Consider the following 6,941-nt stretch of genomic DNA (forward strand, 5'->3'; position numbering starts at 1 on the left):
ATCTAATGGACACGCACATAGATCAGTCTTGTATAATTCCTTCCGAGTCCAGCACTCACGCTCAGGTTGTAGAGCAGAGGGTGGTTTCAGAGTTGCCATACAAACCATTAGATGATTTGGCGCAGATGGTGACAAGTGTTGAAAATCAGTGAGCCTCCCGGACAAACTTGTCGGAGGCAACTCCACCAATGTCTTCTGCTGTGACTGTGATGACCGTACATGATCCCCATGAACAAGAATCCATTGCTCCGGGCATTGCTGTATTGGCAGCAATTCAGAAACAGATCCAAAGTTCAATTGAATCTTATTTAAAGCTTCAGTCGAGTCATTCATTGCAGATGCCAATGGGTGAGCAATGTAGTTTACAACAACCAATAATTCCAGTACTTCATGCCAGAGCCCAGAACTCTAAATCTAATACTGTGCAAAACATAAATATGAATGATCTCACAGTGCAGATCGCCTAAACTTCCGAAGCTCCTCAGAAAGCTGACTGCCATACAAATAATTTACAAGAAGAGATCAGGCCTTCGGTTGAGGCGTATTTGGCACTGAATTCCTAAGTAAACCCAGCTGAAAATCATGAACATCACCCGTTGCAAATGCTCCCGGCCCCAATTTCGGCCCCAATTTCAAATCTGGTGCCAGTCTCTTGACAAGAGATACGGGATGAAATCAAAGCGTCTATTGAAGCCTATGTCCAGCAGTCAAAGGCCATTAACCAAAATGTTATGACGGAAAAAGGGTTTCCTTCACTTATGCCCTTATTAAAGGGACACCAACCAGCCTCTTCTAGCCATCAGCAGAGGTGGGGACGGTCCCCAGCAAGTCTGCCAAACCAGACAAGAGATCGATCTGCCCACATTATGGAAAAAAAAGACCAGAATTACCATCGCTTTGTTATTAAGTGCCGGGACCCGCCATTTAAAACATATGATTTAAACCGGTCCAGTGTTCTCAACATCTGTGCGGAAATTCCGGCCTTATCCGCTATATCATCGGTGGATATTGAGCAGATTGAATTTATAAACCACACGACTTGTCCTTGTCCCGGTTATATATACGATCATCTTTGGTGGCAGAGACATTTTGGCAGGCTAGAATGAACTTATTTGATTTAGGATTTAGTCTAAATCAAGAAACCCTATCTGATCCTCCTATGTTGCAAGACCATATGTCCCGAATGTTTACATCGACTCGTAATAGTCTACCCCAGCAAGGTTTTACTGATCAAATAAGGCCTGCATAACTATGCATAGATATGAAAGCCTTAAGTGTGATTTCCTGGAACTCTAGAGGGCATCGTCACCTTAATTCCATTTCCACTGGGGAACTGATTGACATCGATATTATAGCCCTTCAGGAAACTTGGCTTTTATTGCCTCCTATCTGGGACTCACATGTAATTTTGTTTACACCGACAGAAAAAGGTTTTCTGGGTAGACCTAAAGGAGGTTTATTAGTAGCGGTCAAAAAAACAAGTGGTTTCCAACCGAAACTTTGTCAGTCTCCTTCACCATCCTTTCAAGTGGTTGACTTTTCTACCAGTCATCAAAAACTAGCAATTGTAAATATTTATTGGTACCTCAACACATTAAAATCTGATTACTTTTTTGACCAGCTTGTGAAAATATTAGATTTCCTAGCCCTAGAGGCCGGATTGATGTATATTCTAATATTAGGTGACCTTAATCTTCATCTCATACCAGATGGGGATGTGGAATTAACAGGTGATGAGTTGACTTGGTCTACAATTATGGCGGAGCGCAACTTTCTCATGATAAACGGCAATGTGAGGGGTGACACCCCCGCCCAGGCAACTTGGCAAAGAGGCACTCAGCATGCCATAATAGACTATGTATACATCAATGCAAATGTATTTAATTGTGTGCAAAAGCTGGAGGTGATACAGACTGACCTAAGTGACCATAACAAGCTAAAGCTATCATTTAAGATAAGAAAACCTCAATCAATGCTGTCGATGAATGTAATCATATCAGATGCTGTAGTTAACAACGGGGGTAATAGACTGAAATGGAATCGAGCAAAATTACAAAGCCTGGACCAAAACCTTGAAAAAATGTATCAAAGCCCTAGTTTGATGGAAAAAGATTATACACTTGTCATGCAGATGTTTAAGCGAATTGACAGTGGTAACGGATTAATTAAGCAACAACATATTCATTTTTTTGATTCGGATATCAAGTGTAAAAAAGCTTGGCTAAGACGTGAAATTCGGCAGTTAATGAAGTCGAATAAGGTAGGCTCTGCAATTAAAATTAGATCACTAAAGCAAGAATACAAAATGTGGCTTAAAACTAGAAGAGCCAAGCAATATGAATTGGATGGGGCAGCCATGCTGAAGCAACTTGTAACTAAATCTACTGCGGCATTTGGGCCTTGCTTAATAACACCTCAGATAACCCCCAAATCGTTACCCAAACTAATTCGATGTCGGCTGAAACATGGCAGATGCATTTTCAAAATGTATATCTTTCAGCCTTTCCTGATATGCGACTATGGCTTCATTCGGATATAGTAGCTCATGGGTTTTTATTTGATATCGAAGACATAAAACTCTGCATCACAAAACTGAGCACTTCTCGAGCGGTAGGTCCTGATGGTCTGCATAATGCTATGCTAAAAATGTATGTCAATGAGTGGGCAGGAATTCTATATCGTATTATTGCTCAAGTCTTTAAGTCTGGCTTCATTCCTGAGACTTGGAAAAAGTCCATCATCTTCCCTATTTTCAAAAAGGGTGATTGAGAGGAACCCAAGTCCTACAGACCAATAGCATTACTGGACTGCCCGGGCAAATTGTTTGCCAGGTTGCTACTAAATGTATTTAATACTTGACTGAATTGTAAGAATCTCCGAGATCCATTCCAGACAGGGTTCTTGCAGGGTATAGGCACTGCAATCAATATTATTACTCTTTCAAGCATCATTCAGAAAGCCTACCAATTCAAACAGCCTCTGTATTTTGCATTTATTGATTTTAAAAATGGCTTTTGATGCTGTCCGCAGAGAGCTCCTGTACAAAAAACTGGCTGACGCTAACTGCCCATGGGAAATTCTGAAATGGATCATTCAATTGCATACAAACACTACGATCCAGGTCAGATTGACAAAGGGCGGACTGTTAACTGCCCCTATTGAAACCGCTAGAGGCCTGAAACAGGGATGTTTGCTGGCATCGGCTTTATTTAATTTCTTTATTTCAGATGTTCATCAAACCTTTGCCAAACTGATCACTGATTCTCCAAAAATCATGGGGGTGCAAATTCAATGGCTATTATATGCCGATGATATGGTATTAATGTCTCACACCCCCAAAGGTTTGCAGAATTAACTGGGTGCCTTGGATCAATATACCCAAGCAAATGGTATAACCATTAATATTGCCAAAACAAAAATAATCCAATTTGGCACAAGAAAAGAAAGTCTAGCCCGGCTTCAATGGCCATTGCAAAATTGTCAAATTTCTGTTATCAATGCTTATGTGTACCTGGGCATGATTATATCAAATCAGCGTGCGCATGACCAGTATAACAAACAAGGGATGCTTAAATTGCAAATGTCTGTTTCGCAAGCCCGCATCATTAAGGCCAGATATTGTAAATTCTCTATTTCACCGATAATTACTTATTTCAAACTAAAAGTTGTTCCTGTTATTAAGTATGGTGCCGAGACCCAGAAAATAATTACCTATTCTTATTGGGCCCTGAGAGAAGGTCGATTCTGGAGGCATATGTTCCATTTGCCTAATTCTCAACCACTCCCACTTTTGAGATATGAACTGGGCTTAATTTCGGTTTATGCAATTTATAAATGGAAATTATGTGCACTATATCGTAAATGTTCATTGAACCAACTGACAAAAGGAATCACCAACATTATCTCTACTTATCTACTGAGTTCATTGGATAACTTTCCAAAAGTGTGGCGTTTAAAAATCCAGTCTATTCTAGAAAAGGCACAAGTAGATGCAATCTTGTTAATGGAAAACCCAAATAGAGCTAAAACAAAAATTTGGGAAGCTGACTGGATATATACTCGTATGGCTTGTGCCAATTACAGAAACTTTTTGGAATACCCATTTGAATTGAAACGCTATAATAATGTGGTAAATTATATGGTAAGGTCACCCAGCCCAAGCCATTGTGATGGCTTTATGAAATTTAGGCTGAATCTATGGTTGACAAATGATGTGCTGAATAGACGTAGCAATGATGGTACGGTTTTGCATTGTCGATTCTGTAAACAGTATGCAGAAACTCTTAAACATTTATGCTCTGAATGTGTGGAATTGCTATTAGTCCGCTGTGTTCATTTTAAGCATCTGTTTACGGAACATCGGGACCTGACAACAGAGAAATTCTGGGATCTATTATTTTATACCAAGAGAAAGGCAGTGAGATATGCTGTTGTAAATTACCTGAATCAACTGAAACTAGCAATGTATGTACCCCTGAAATGATTGTATAGAGCTTTGCTCAATTATGGTGGAGGATACTTGAAAAAACAATGGATTGTCTCATTTCAGCCTTGCTTCTTTTATTTAATCTTGTTTTTTTTCTTGGTTTTTCGTTTTTCTTTTAATCATGATTGCATAACTGTTGTCCTAATGTCTTGATGTTCTTGTACTTGATTTTAATTTACGATATTAATGTGTCATTTTACTATTGTCATTTTTTTCTGTATTATTAAGTTGAAAGGTCTCGAGTTTCTCATGACCAAAACAACTAATAAAAAAAATAAAAAAAACAACTGTCATACAATACAAATTAAACTCCAGTGTTCCAAATCTAGATGTTCCATCAATACAAACCCTCAGTGTCCAGTCAAACCCACGGACTTTCATTTTATGAAATATAGCAAAAGTACAAGCCTGAGTCACTTTTACACAGGCTATATTTAATAGATCTAGATTTGTTCAACTATGTAGTTTACCTCGTAATTGAACCAGGGGTTTCACTTTCAAACAAGTGTACGAAGCACAAACGTCAGCAACATTTTTCCAAACTTAAACGTACTGAAGCATCCTGGTTCTTTCATCAGCCTTGACAGATGGTGGTTCTTGCAGGATTCCTTGGCATGTTTAAGTCCCATGTGCATCCTCTGTTTTTAAGGTACCCTAGCACTATGGAGGCTAGATCTACAGTGAATAAAAAGGTGTCAAGGGTGCATTGGGGCCACTGATGGAAATCAATGCCCTTCTTATTATTTTATATCATAAACCTCAACCTAGCAATTACAACAAATGTTATAACCTCAAGCTCAAACGCATTTTATCAATTGAATTTTGAGGAGTAGAAACCAAATAAAATGTACAATTCAGGAAATATTTCAGTTTGTGGCAGTTAAGATTGTGGAGACACTTGAGCCTTCCTCATAGACCTCAGGGCCTTTTTCTCGCAGGTGTTTTTCTAAGTCATCAAGGTCCTCCTCTCCATCACTTTCAGATTCCTTTTTATGTATTATATCTTCTTCTAGGTCTCCTCTACCCGTAGTAGGGGCAGGAGGGCTTGGTGCATCTTTTGCATTAGAAGACCTTTCTTTCTCATGCTTCTTGTGTTTCTTGTGCTTTTTATTCTTTTTGTGTTAATATCCTTCTTTTTCTTTTTTTCTTCACCCAACCTTCTTGTTCAGAAGTCCTTACAGGAGATGGAATCGGTGAAACACTTTTAGACATTTTTGCTGGTGGTGCGGTTGATCAGTTTGCAGAGGGAGACTGTGACCTAGAAGGTGGTCATGGAGGTGGTAGGATCATTTTCGGTGGTGGCTCTGGATGAAGACATCCTACTGACAGGTAGTGGACTTGGGCAATCCCTTGCAATCTGCTTTGGTTCAGGACTATGTGAAACTCTTCGTATAGGCCTGGTGATTGGAGATGGGGATAGTTGCCTCCTCGGAGGGGAGGGAGAAGGATCCTGCAGTGGCGTGTAGGAGGAGTAGGAGAGATGTGTGGTGATCTTGGCCGAGGGGAAGGCGAATGCCTTTTATTTTGTTTGCGGAGATCGCGCCTCCCGATGTGACTTGCTTGGTGGAGAGCCTTTTCGCTGCTTTGATGTCAAGGAAGAAGAGCGTCTCTTTGTCACCAGAGAATTTCTTTGTTTAGGTGGTGAAGAATGTATAATTCTATGTTTAGGTGGTGGGGATCGAGACAGTCTTCGCTTAAGAAGGTGTGAGGGTGGAGATGTAACAGTTCTTATTTTGGGAGGTGGTGAAGGTGTGTACCTCCTCTGTAACAGTGGGGAGTACCTTTTTGGAGAAGTGGATCTTCTGCATGGAGAAGGAGTTGGAGTCCTGGGCCCTAGAGTTGAAGGAGATCTATGTCGCCGCTGTGGAGGAGGAGGAGTAGGAGTACACCGATGTCTGTCTGGAGGTGGCATGGGACTTCTTCCAAACCTTTTTGGTACAGGAAATTGCCACCTCTTCCCCATCTGCTGCATCTGAGGGGAAACTTGCTTTTGACATCTTTGTCAAGGGGATGGAGTCCTTGAGCCTGAATGATGTCTGCAATGTGCCATTTCACAATTATTTACATTCCGTTTTGGTCTTTCCTCCGAAGACTTTGAGGAGCCAGAATCTGATGAAGATGGACGTTTTTTTCGTCTATACTAGCGCCTTTGTTACACAGAATCTGCTGCTGCCATTCTGCTCCTTTTGTCATTTTATGCAAATCTACCTGGAGATAAAGACCCTCAACCTTTACTTTGGCGGCTTGACTGCTGAGGCAAGCGAGATCTACGTTCTTGCGAAGGTTCACTTGGTGGTGGAGATGGCTTTTGTTGTCTCCTGGAAGGGCTGCCAGAAGGAGACCAGCAGGGTTTGCGAGGAGGACTAGACTATATTCACTTGGAAGGTTTCTTTGGTGGAGGTGATATCTTTGAACGTGAGGAAGATGAAGTAGAGGTGCTACTGGATAGGGAAGC

General features: G+C 40.8%; 1 pseudogene; it reads right to left on the bottom strand.

The window, feature by feature from the left end:
• Nucleotides 1–5,308: 5,308 nt before the first annotated feature.
• On the bottom strand, nucleotides 5,309–6,680 carry LOC138528057 (serine/arginine repetitive matrix protein 1 pseudogene; annotated as a pseudogene).
• Nucleotides 6,681–6,941: the final 261 nt, after the last annotated feature.

Source organism: Ambystoma mexicanum, chromosome 7q (genome assembly GCF_040938575.1).
Source record: "Ambystoma mexicanum isolate Mex_15411 chromosome 7q, UKY_AmexF1_1, whole genome shotgun sequence".
Classification (NCBI taxonomy): Eukaryota; Metazoa; Chordata; class Amphibia; order Caudata; family Ambystomatidae; genus Ambystoma; species Ambystoma mexicanum.